The 13,663-nt window shown below is 35.2% G+C and overlaps 1 pseudogene; it reads left to right on the plus strand.

Annotated features, from left to right (window-relative positions):
• The first annotated feature begins 221 nt into the window (after nucleotides 1–221).
• LOC149566840 (beta-phenylalanine coenzyme A ligase-like) lies at nucleotides 222–2,833 on the plus strand (annotated as a pseudogene).
• The last annotated feature ends 10,830 nt before the right edge of the window (nucleotides 2,834–13,663 follow it).

Consider the following 13,663-nt stretch of genomic DNA (forward strand, 5'->3'; position numbering starts at 1 on the left):
GCAACATGCATGGACACACGATGGTCCGGTGTGGAGACAGTTGGGAGAACGACCCCAATACATGGAGCGCAATAAACAAAAAGAAGAGGGATGGCCACGGGTTTTTAGGAGAGGAAGCAGCTTGATAATAGGGGAATCTGATGGTAATGAGGAGAGAAGAGGTGGCTGTGAGAACGAGCATGTAATGACAACGGTAACAGATCAGAGACTCATCTGTTGTCATGGCCTTCGTTGCACCACTACTGCTAAACAAATTGGCTGATCCCAACCTACCATTAGTCCTCATCTCCAAGATGCTAGGCTTGAGTTAGGAAACAAACCAATAATGGCGGCTCCTCTGGCACAATGCATTTGGGGGATCTTATGGAAACAGATCTTGCAAAAGCCCTAAATGTGAGAATAAAGTAGGATGACACTACCACCTTGCTTTACTCCTCTGGCAGCACTGGCCTTAGAAATGGCATCATTTCCACCCACAAAAACCTCATTTCCATGGTCTCTATTTTGATTAACAGGTTTAAATTGTCTTCTACTTCTGACAATTGCTTTTTGTGAACTGTCCCCACATTTCACATCTATGGCATTGCAATTTTTGCATGTGGGTTGCTGGCCACTGGATCCACCATTGTTTTTCTATCTAAGTTTGAGTTAGGAGAAGTGCTTGGGGCCATTGACAAGTACAAAGTGACCTATTTGCCTCTTGTGCCCCCAAAATTGCCAGTTCTCACTAAAACAGAGATTGCTAAGAAGTATGATTTGAATTCTCTGCATTCTTTGACGTGTGTTGTAGCACCCCTCAGCAATGAGTTAATTGAAGAGTTCATTTCTAGATTTCCCCCCATCGCATTAATGCAGGTAAGTTAACCCTCATTTTTAGGGTTTTTTCGTAACCTAAGCTTTGGTAGAAGAAGAGATTCTCTTAGAATTTGATGAGAGTGTTTGAAACCGTCCATGTTTTGTTTCTGTTTTGGTTTTCAGAAGCCTTAAAACTTTGAGCACTGCTTTTGATTTCTGATTGGTGGGAACATTTTTTCCTAGGGTTATGGGCTGACGAAAACAATAGCAACCGGAGCATCAACATATAGTCAAGAGGAGAGTAGACACTATGGAACAATAGGCAAAGATTGCAGATCCTGATTCTAGCATTGCTTTTCCTCCAAATCAAAGAGGGGGAGTTGTGGCTTCGAGGTCCAACAATCATGAAAGGTGTGGAAATTTTTCTTCCTTCCCTATGGATTTATTTTTCACCCTCATAGTGGATAAGGTGTGATATGCTGAGTGTTCTTTTGTAGAGTTGTGTACTACCTTGAAATAATAATCAAGATGCTAGGTGTCATGGCCCTTTTATGTCTTTCCTGATCTCTTTTTCAGCAGGCACTAGGATAATAATGCATTAGGGTGAGTGTAAATTAGCTTACCTCCAAACATGACTACTTTCCTTTGCAAAAATAATATTTACTTTTATTACCAAGCACTTACCTTCATGGATTGGCTTAGAGCCTCTCTCAAGAGGAGATGTGAGTGTTCAAGCACATGCTTAGGAAAAAACAACCTCTTGTTAAAGATGTTCATTCATGAGTTCAATTAGAAAAAGGAACCTAAACTGATTAATCAAGGCTCCCCAAAACTGTAGTGAACATGTGGGCAAGTTTGTGATGTAATAAAAATGGAAAGCATTTTTCAGATGTCTAACAATCATACGAAAATAGTGTGACCCAATTTTTAGTTCTCCTCATTGCAATAAAATGGCCCATGTCCCCACCCAATATGTAGCAAAAACAGGGGATTCTATAAAATAATGCAATAGCAGAATCTTACCCAAAAATTTAGAACTTAAAGAGCAATAATTATAGGCTGCAAGTTAAGTTACTATAATGGTAAGTAATGTGCCAGTTTAAAGGTGGTCTTAAATGACTAGTTAACCCATGTCATTCAATTGCAGGCTACTTTAGCAATCCAGAAGCTACTACTTCAGCTTTGGACGAAAATGGGTGGCTACGTACAGGCGACCTCTCCTACATTGACAATGAAGGCTATCTCCTTCTATTGGACAGACTCAAAGAACTCATTAAATACAAAGGTTATCAAGTAGTTAAAAAGCTACATTTGCTTCACTAGGATTGACTTGTTAGCATCTGACTTGCTATGCACTCTTTTGGACACACTAAAAAATGGAAATCCACTTTAATACATTCATAATGATGATTTGATATTGGTGTAAATTTTGATTTTATAGGTTGCTCCAGCAGAATTAGAAGCACTACTTTTTTCTCATCCTGAGATTGCTAATGTCACAGTGATACCGTAAGTAGGAATTGGTTTTGCATTCTCTTGAAAATTAAAATCAGACTTAAAAGTCGATACCTGATTCAAAGCCTATTCAGAGAGTTCAAAAAAAATTTGAGCAGTGCATTGGCAATCATGAGTTCCAACGTTGTAGGAAAAGAAATTGAAATTGTTATATTTTGGTGCAGGTTTCCAGACAAGGAAGCAAGGCAAGTTCCAATGGCGTACATCATAAGAAAATAGGTCAGCACACTTTTTGAATCTACTATTGTTGAATTTGTTGCTAAATAGGTATTTTGCTTTAAAAAAAAAAAAATTCAAGTTATGTTTTGATTTCTCATTGTTCGATTGCAAATTAAGGATTTCCTTCAATCTCTTCTAAGTACTATGAAATAATTAGTGGTACTATTATGTCTAATATTAGGTGGCTCCTTACAAGAAGGTTCAAAGGGTGGCTTTTGTAAGTTGGATTCCAAAAACTATAGTGGGAAAGATATTAAGAAAGGACTTGATTAAATTTTCTACATCAAGACTTAGAAGGCCATAAAAAAAAAGTTTCAGTATCCAAATTCTCTTCTAATTGCAAAACACATGCAAATAATTGCATTTTAGATAGAGGAAATCAGAGCCAAGGAAAGGGACATCTGACTGTAGCTAAATACAAAAGGTTTTGTATCTACTTATATATGTTGGGACGGCTTAACTATCATTAACTAAAGTTTGATCCCTAAGTTAAGAGGGTTAAATAGTCAAAATTCATGATGAAGACCATGATTATAATTTCTCCATATATGCCTTCCATATCTGTCTTCTTTAAACAACCCTTCTTAAAACATCCTGGAAAAATCTAGATCCTTCTTGTTTAAACATTAGAATCATTGTTGCCTGGAGAAATTTTTTTGCAAATAGAATTTGCACATGCATATTAATGTTCTACTCAAATCTTGTATAATGAATTTCTTCCACTTTGTAAAGATCTTTATATAATGAGGCAATTGTAATGTATCTCATCCTCACTAATTTGATTCCTGATCATTAGATAAGAGCTCTCACAACATCTTTAATTGTTAGAACTATCTATATATGTTTTAATGTTTTTGTATTTTTGTATTTATAAAATCATTTAAAGGTTATAATTTGGGTGAATAATTTATGTTGAAAAATATATACACAAACAATTTAGGTTGAGAAATATATATACAATAATAATTTAGAAGTAAAAAATTACTACTGTAGATTGTGGAAACACACTTACAACTATATGCCAGACTCATAAGCTCTATTTGTACCTCATTAAATAATTCATGGAAACTAATGATTTTCAAAATTAATATCACTACCTTATTTTATTTCCTAATGTTTAAAATCTATCTCAAAACAACTTGTTGATTTTGTGAAAATAAAAATGTTTAAAGGATTAAAATAATTATTTTCCCTCAATAACTTCTTCTTCTTGTTCTCTTAATCTCTATTACCTCTTTGTAGATCTTTTTCATAATGGATCTACTATATATAGATTGTGTCTAATTCCATTTATTAATCTTTTAGATCACACTATGTTGAGGATGAAGGAAACATCAAGGAAGTGAAAGATTGAAAGTTGTAGAACTCATTAGCATAAGGACAAAGCCTCAAGTTGAGAGATGAGATTGTATATCAATCAAGGAAAGTTAAGAAATGATTAAGGTCAAAATTTTACTCTCATATAAATAAAGCTAAACATAATCTGAATTCAAAAATGAAAACAAAGTTGTGAAGAATTCAAGTTATGTAATACTAATATTATAATTAATAAGAATTAGATTGTTGTCCTCTTTGTAACAGTATTGCTACAATTTTTATTTTTATTTTTATTTTGAAAGAGAGAAGTGAAAAAAATCTGAGCACACAATTGCTAGTTGGGGATGGATGTTTTTCACAAGACACAGACCTAGATATGCTCTAGTCAAACAATAATTTGTGGAAATTTGGCAAGGGAGGAACATAACAGATGACCAACACTTTTAGGCTTATTTATACTAGTTCAGAGCATATTAATTTCCCCAATTCAGGAATGAAGTTTGAGATATATTAATTTTCAATTATGTTATTGTCACATTCATGATTTGATAAGCAATTAGCCACCTTGTTGCCTTCTCTATGCAACTATCCTGAATAATGTTATAATTGCCAATTGTGAATAATCTTGGATGTGTATGCATTAATTATCACTAGTGAGTCCCTACCAATGTGGACTTTAGAAAACCTACTCTTCTTGGCCAAAACCTTTCCTTGAAATAGAGCACAGGCCTCTATCATGCTATTTGTACTTGGATTAATGGGAGTTGCCTTAACCACCAATACATTGCCTAACCAATCTCTGATGTAATACCCCAAACCTAAAATATCAAGGTTGTCTCTTGATGCTCCATCAAATATGATTTTGACAAAATTTCTAAAAGGGGGGTGCCACTTGATAATGAACCTATCTTTGGCATAAATGGATTTCTAGTTTGGAAATGATCCAATTGGAATGAAAATAAGTTTTCATTCTTTCAAATTCATACTGTCTCAGTGTGAAAAGGTAGTGATTACATTTGATATTGGATAGATTAGAGTTAGCTATGTCCAAGATTGAAGTTTCCAACCATTCAAGAACTCGATCAATGGAAGAGACATCTTTCCTAAATTTTATTTTTAGTACGTTCCAAAGGCAAGCAAAAGTGGAGGTAGTGAACAATAGAGCCTAGGATTCAAACAAGTCCCAAACCTTGTTTTGGAGGGGCATGAACACATTAAGTTTCTTGAGGGCATACAACCAACAAGAATGTGCGAATTGACAATTAATCAATAGGTGGTCCACTATTTCCACTTCTTCCCCACATAGGACACAATTGAGAAGATTGAAAATTCCAAACTTTGAGAGTTTGTCACTTGTTAATATTTTCTTCTTGAGGGCTAGCCAAGAAAAGAATCTTGCTTTAGGAAAGACAAAGGGGTTCCAACAAAAGAAATATGCTCTACTCTTACTATTTTTGTTATCAATCTATTGGAGGGCCCTATATTATTCCTTAATCGAGTACTTGTCATCTTTAGAGGGTACCCAAATCATTTTGTCCTCATGGTTTGATAAGAAAATAGACCATTTTTGAAGAATATTAAGGAGAAGGATGGATTGATGATCACTGAGTGGGAGTGTTGATGAGTCCTTCCAAATTACTTTTCTTAAGGAGATATCCATAGCCAACACATAGTTTAGCAAATAAGAACCCCAGCAGTTGGTCGAAATGGTAATGACATCTTCATATTGATTCAACTTGGAGAGTGTAGGGAGGCCATTCCATGAGTTTGACCAAAATTTGACACTACAACCATTATTTACTTTCCAATATATGTACTTGAAAATAAGGTCTCTAGAATTAACCATGAAGTTCCATATTGTTGATCCCTTAGAAGGGTCAAGAATGGATAAGATTTGGGAGGGATTCCTATCATCCAAGTATTTCTCTTGCAAAATTTGGCACTATATAGATCAAGGCTCGGAGTACATTTGCCAAACAAGCTTTCCCCAAAAAGCTTTGTTTCTGTGGGCAAGATTATGCATTCCAGTTCCCCATGTGTTTTCTCCTAAGCCATATTTTCTAGAGATAAGAGGAATATTGTTGATATATTATAATTTTTGAAAACATTATGGCTCATATTAAGAATGGATTCTAACAATCAACACAACATTTGATTACAACAAAAAAAGTATCTCCCTTCTTGTCACATTTAAGAAAGTGTATAGGATACTATCAGCGTACACATTGCACCTTATGATGCAAGTGCTAGTTATTTTTAGCATTTAGAATCATCCACAAACACCCTTCTATCTTCTCTTTCTATCACATTCTATGATAGATCATGAATTTCATCCATAAAATTTATAAATCCAAAATTATCAACTTAAATACATTTTTCAAAAAAGAAGAAAAGCACTCAAAAGCTGAAAAACAAATCCAAACTCAAGAACTGCCCTTCCTTACAAGAATTGAACTGAAAAAGAAAATGATAGACTATCAATACCAAATATATTTATTTTCATAAAATTGATAAAGTTTCAACTAAGAATAAGAATATTTCCACAGTCTATAGGAAACTATCAAAATTCATGCTTCTGATTATTTTTCAATAATGTTTAAAATCAAAACTATAATCAAGATAAGAGAAAGAGTACCTCAATTAAGCCAAAGCGTGAGAGGCAAGTTGGTGGCATTCTTTTCTACCTCTGCAAAATTGATAGAGGGCCACACCACTCTACCAACTCACAACCAAGAATGCAACAATATGGAGACCAAGAGAAATAAAATCTTCACAAACAAATTTTATTATACTTGGAAATCCTTACAACACCCACAAGATGATATCATAGATATGACTTCTTCAAAAGAATTTTATAAATTCTTCAACATAAGAGAAATCCTAAATGAGAGTCTTCACACCAAGAGCTTCACTAAGAACTTCTACTTGAAGAGCTACACCTTTAGAGCTTTCACACCTTGAAGTCTTTATGCCTTCTAGCTTCTACTTCTCAAGCTTCTATTTCTTGAACTGGATTACAAATGATAATAAGCCTTGCTTAAATAGGCACTTCTAACCCAAGAAATTACAAACACAACCAATGTGGGATAAAAGGTAAATACAACTACCTTTAAATAAATATTAAATTCTCACCCAAATACAACTAAGCACCCAACAAGTACTAAATACATGATTTATCCAAAACCTTCTAGAATTTCCACCTACACACCTCGATTAATGGAATGACAACTATTTTTCTTATTTTTCTATTTTATGCCACCTATGCACCTCGAAAATAGAAATCTCCTTTTCCTTTCTTTTCTCCTTTTTATGTTTTATTATTTCTCCTCTAATTTTTGTCACTTTCTCTCTCCAAATTTTTTTTTCAATAATTTTTCCATGTAAGATGCTCCTGCATCAGACTCCCCCGGTAGGTAGAAAAGTGTGTCCCACACTTTGACACCAAAAAAGAAAGATCTACCACCATCTTCATCTTCACCAAAGGTTTCCACCTCAACGGGGACAAGAAAACCACCATGCAAATCCTCCACATATGCATCACTCTATCAAACACCAGAATCTCAACCATCCAATTAGCATGCTCACTCCCAAGAACAAATTGAACATAATTTTTCATCAACAAACCCTCATTCACATCAGCAACTAGTGAATCCACACCAGCAGTAAGAAACCCCACATTAGTAGCAACATGTAGATCTCCATCAACACAAGCCAAACTCTCAACACCAACCATCTCATTACTCACAACAAGATGCTCTGCAACATACAAGCCACCACCATCAACAACTGGATAATCCACGACCGAGTGCTCCAAAATCTCCATGTCAAATTCAACCAATTGATCATGAAAACCAACCTTTTTCCCAACATCAACAACATTAGGAATATCTTTAGCAACAACCTCTAGTTGCTCTGCAAGTTCTGCATCAGGCTCCGCAAACTGATCAGCAAAACCATCCTCTTCCACCTTGACCTTCTTAGGTTTAGCATCCAAGCAAGCAAACATCTTAGAAAAATTCCTCTCCACTATATCATGGATTTTTGCAATCATCTTAGGGTCCAATCCTCTTGGAGCCATCTCCCAAGATCTTTTTAAACCCTCTGCAACAAATCCTTCCCACACTCCTTGTGACAACCAAATTGTTTGCAAGTTATATTGCAACCTACCACCTTGCACAAATAATTAGGAACCACATCACAAGTCTAGGACAACAGATCTGCAATCCACAAGCTCTCTACGATCACGCCTCAACAAGTTCAGTCTTCCATCTCTGCATCCATCAATCAATTTGCATGTCCTCCCAAGGTCCTAGTGCAAACTGCCTTAGCTTTGGCTATCTGTTTACATGCTCAAGAACTCTTACTCTAATAAACTTCACCCAACCAAGGTCTTGGTACAAATTGCCTCACACTTTGGCGATCTGTTTGTACACTCAGGAACTCCTGCTCTGATACCACTAATGTTGGTACGCTCTGATACCACTGACGAAGGGCCACACCACCCTTAACAAATCACAACCAAGAATGCAACAATATGGAGACCAAAGCTTCTACTTCCCCAGCTTCTATTTCTTGAACTTGATTACAAATGATAATAAGCCTTGCTTAAACAGGCACTTCTAACCAAAGACATTACAAACACAACCAATGTGGGATAAAAGGTAAATACAACTACCTTTAAATAAATATTAAATTCCCACCCAAATACAACTAAGCACCCATCAAATACTAAATACATGATTTATCCAAAACCTTCTAGAATTTCCACCTACACACCTCGATTAATGGAATGACAACTATTTTTTTTATTTTTCTATTTTATGCCACCTATGCACCTTGAAAATAGAAATCTCCTTTTCCTTTCTTTTCTCCTTTTTATGTTTTATTATTTCTCCTCTAATTTTCGTCACTTTCTCTCTCCTCCAGATTTTTTTTTTTTTTCAATAATTTTTCCATGCAAGATACTCCTGCATCAAAAATAATAAAATGATGCCGTCCAAGCTACATCATCAACAATAACATAGCCATCAAATTGTCTGAATCCCACAGTTGGCTGGCCAGGCAAACTTTTCACCAAATATTCAAGAGGAGCACCCAAGGGCCAAAACACCTCCTAAAATAATCAAAATCCATACCCAAATTCCCATTCTCAAACTCTCTCAAACACCCAACCACAACCAAAGCAAAAAAAACACAATTTTGTCTAAAAAATACAATTTTCCCACGAGAATCCCAATGAAATCCCTAGGCTCTTATGGCTGCACAAATATTAAAAAGGCCAAACTATCCTTAAAAAGCGGCTATGGAAAAGGCTGAGCCTGCTAGCACATCAGATTATTATCGACGTACAAGTAAAATCATAATCATAGTTGCTCAGAGAGGAAAGGCATTGTTAGGCATGTGGCTATATAGCCACGAAAATGCACTTCCTTTACATTGCTTTTTCTAACTTTTCAAAAAAAATTCTAAGTCTTCTTCCTTGTAAGGAAGTGCATTTTCGTGGTTGTATAGACGTTGCCAGGGAGATGTCTATCTAGCATAATTTTTGTATCTAATGGGACATTTTTGTTGGTTTGTTAATTAATTTAAAAATCACAGAAACACGGTTCTGAGAATTTTAAATTAATTAATCAATCAAAGAAATAGTCACATCAGGTGCATTCCTTCAACTATTTAGCCACAGGCTAAAGCTAGCGCCTTCCTTCCGTTAGTCTACCTCCGTTAGTCTGTAACATTTTAATTACCATGCAATAAACTGAAATGCACTAACAAGGAAATATTGTACATTATGTTTGTAATGCCAACAAAAGAAACCGAACGAATACTGGAAAACATATGCACTTCAGCAAAATTTTAAATTTTTTAAAAATAAAATTAAAAATTTTTTATTATTAAAATTCTAGAAAGTCGTTAGTTTAATAATATATTATTTTAGACAAGTAAGATTAATTAATTTGTTATGTATAATATTGAGTAATTATTTCAATATATTTACTATTTGAAATATTTATATTATTAAATATAATTTTAAAAATTATATATTATTAAAAATTTCTTTATCTTAATAAGCTAAAATAATATATAGTATATTTCAAAATTAAGTAGTTTGCACTTGTTTTTAAAAAGATGATTTTTTCTATATAAATAAAAATAATTTAATGAAATAAAACTAAAAAATAATATTTTTAAAAATTATTAAAAACTCTAAAGTAAATTCACTTATTCTAAATATATTCTAAATATATTTCCCATGCAAAATATAATATTGAATTTTTTAACAAAAATACAATACTTTGATATTAATAAGTAATACTTATAATAATTTAAAAAAATATTAAAGACTATTAGAAATTGAATTGTAATTAATAAAAAGTTATTTGAAAGAGTTTTAATTGTTAGTTTTGTTAGCTTTGGATAGCAGTTCGTCCATTTTCTATTATTTAGCAAGTAATTGTTTTGCTAACTAATTGGTTAGATTAGGAACAATTATTTGTTAATTAATTGACCACTTTTGGAAACAACTAGAAACTGACTTGGTTAGGGTTGTTAAGTTGTTTTAATCTCAACCGTCGATTGTAAATCAATCTCAGTCATTGGTTTACCAATAGGAGTAGTATAAAAGGAGGTCAGAGGGGGCATTTGGAGAATATGAAGTTTGGAGAAACATTTGCAGTGCTAGCAAATGAGTTTGTAAGTTTGCAATGTTAGCAAGGGTGCAGTGTTAGTGTGGGAGTAGCAGTGGGGAATATCAATGGGATAAATTAGGAGGTTGTCAGAATCCTACCAGTAAGAGGCAAGGAATTTTGTATCTCTTTGTTTGCTAAAGTTTAATATAATTTCTCATCTGTAGAACTGGTTTTCCCTTAGGGGTTCTTCCAGGGACAATTTGTCCAAAAATATTGTGTTCATTGTGTTGCGCATTTCTTTCCATATTTTATAAGTGAAGTTGCAGTTGTGTTATTTTTTGATATTAGCTGGGAATTCATTTTCAACACTTTAATAATCATTTATAATAGGAGATTAATAATCAATGATTGCAATAGTTAAACTTTTCACATGGTATCAGAGAATTGTTAAGGGTAGAAGAGTTTTTCCCTAGGAAAATTTTTTTGATCTCTTTAGATTTATTATTGCTTTAAACCCTTGAGATGGCTTCAGCTGGTTTGAGAGATCAGGATAGATTGGATGGTTCTTCAAATTTTGGTGTCTGGAAGGCTAGAATTTCTTTATTGTTGGAAGAGAACGGTATCAAGGATTATGCTACCAGTGTTGTACCTATACCAATAGATGCAACACAACTTGTAGCATATAGGAAGGATGATGCCAAAGCGAGGAGGATTATCCTTGATGGTGTCAAGGATCATATTGTTCCACATATCGCAGAGCTAGATACGATGAAGAAGATGTGGGATGCCATTCTGAATCTATACCAGAATGCTACCACCAATAGGAAGTTGATTCTCAGAGAGAAGCTAAAGAATACCTGAATGAATCAAGGAGAAGATGTCACAAGTTACCTCACCAGGCTCAGACTTGTCAAGGATGAGTTAACAAGTATTGGAGATAGCCCTAGTGATGAAGAGCTAGTGAGAATAGCCCTAAATGGGTTTACTAAACAATGGACTGTCTTTGTTCAAGTTGTCAATGGACAAGATACTTTACCAAGTTGGGATCGACTATTGACTAATTTCACTTAGGAGGAGTTTAGACTAGGTCTTGTCAATGGGGCCAACAAGAGTAAAAAAATGATGTGGAACAAGAGAATGTTGCCCTAGCAGGTAAAGGGAAAGTAAAGAAGGGATCTAGCAAAGGATCATATTCACAAAACAAAAAGAAGAAGAAGGACCTTTCTAAGGTTAAGTGCTTTGGATGTCACGAGTTTGGCCACTATGTCAGTGATTTCCCAGAGAGGAAGAAGGGTAAGAAGTAAGTGGCAGCTTCAGCAAGTGCGGAAGAACTCTCTAGTAGAATGGAAGATGAGTTTGCACTCATAGCTTGTATGGTTAGCTCAACCTCACAATGTGTTTGGTATATAGATAGTGGGGCATCATTTCATATGACAGGAGTTAAAGAGTACTTCTCCAATTACAAGGAGGAGGACACCAACATCCAAATTTCTATGGGAAACTTGTCCAAACTCAACCTTGTTGGGAAAGGGACTATTCAATTTTAGAGGGAAAATGGAAAGATAATTCCACTTCATGATGTGTTATATGTACCAAGCTTAGGTATGAATTTGATTTATGTATCTGTTCTTTAGGATAGGGGGTATAATGTACTCTTTAGAGGGACAAATGTGTTGATTAAGCACAAGGTTTGGAAATCACCCATAACTATTGGAGTTAGGAGTGGCCGCCTTTATAGATTGTAGTTTGATACTCCTAAGGCACTTATGAGAAACAATAATCCTAGAGATTGGAGAGCTATGGCATAGGAGGATGGGCCATATTCATCATGGAGTGCTTAGATTGCTTCGTGAGGTGGTGATAGGTGTTCTAGAGGTGAGCACAGAGCATGACGATGTATGTAAGGGATGCGTGTTGGGGAAGTTTGTGAAAGCATCTTTTCCAAGGAGTGACACAAGATCTAAGGGTGTTCTTGATCTAGTACATTCAGATGTTTGTGGACCGATGTTGACAAAATCTCTCAGAGGATATGAGTACTATGTTACTTTTATTGATGACTTCTCTAGAAAGACCTGGATATACTTCTTGAAGACTAAGGATGAGGTTTTCAGTCGATTCCAAGAGTTCAAGGCTCTTGTGGAGAATTTGACAGGAAAGAAGATAAAGGTTCTTTGATTAGACAATGGAGGCGAGTACAAAGGAAATGTCTTCCAAGAGTTCTATACCAAAGAAGGAATCAAGAGAGAATGGACTATTCCTTACAATCCATAGTAGAATGGAGTTGCTGAGAGGAAGAATCGTTCTATATTGGAGGTAGCAAGAGCTATGGTACATGACTAGGACATGCCCCATTACTTATGGATAGAGGCGTGTAATACATTAGTCTACATCTAGAATAGAGTTCCACACAAGGTGCTAGGGAAGATGACACCAGAGGAGGCTTTCACAGGGAAGAAGCCAAATGTTAGTCACTTCAGGATATTTGGGAGTTTGGCATATTGTCATATTCTTAGAGATACACGTACAAAGGTAAATAAGACTGCAGAGAGGGGGTACTTTGTTGGGTATAGTGAGACCTCAAAGACATATAGGATTTTCATTTCGAGGACTAAAAGAATAATTGTTAGATGTGATGTCAAGTTCATGGAGGACAAGGCATTTAGGAGATCAAGAGATTTTCTAGTAGATGATAAGAGTGAGTAGCCAAAAAATGCTCCAAGACCAAGTCAAGGGCAATTGCTCAAGTATAGCTACCAGTACCAGTATAGACTCAGTTAGTGAAGATTCATAGAGTATGGAGCAATAGGTGCAATAGGAAATGCATCTAGAAGACTTAGAAGTTGAGATTTCATCCTCTATAGTTGGCAGCGAGAACCATGAGGTTCTAGATACATAAAGGGATACTCAGGAGTTTGTGGGAGCTCCTAGGAAGAGTACTAGATAGCAAAGACAACCAGCCAAGTTTAATGACTATGTGGCATTAGTTCGTCAGTTGGTAGATAATGAGCCTTCTAGCTATTAGGAAACTGCAGAACATCAAGTATGGCGAGATGCTATGGTTGACGAATATTCTTCAATAATGTAGAATGATGTGTAGGAGGTAGTACCGAGACCAATAGATAGGGTTGTAGTTGGATCATGCTGGATCTATAAGATAAAGCACAGTGCAAACAGTTGCATTGAGAAATACA

Source organism: Cupressus sempervirens, chromosome 3 (assembly GCF_028749045.1).
Source record: "Cupressus sempervirens isolate cs-2001-9-10 chromosome 3, ASM2874904v1, whole genome shotgun sequence".
Lineage (NCBI taxonomy): Eukaryota > Viridiplantae > Streptophyta > Pinopsida > Cupressales > Cupressaceae > Cupressus > Cupressus sempervirens.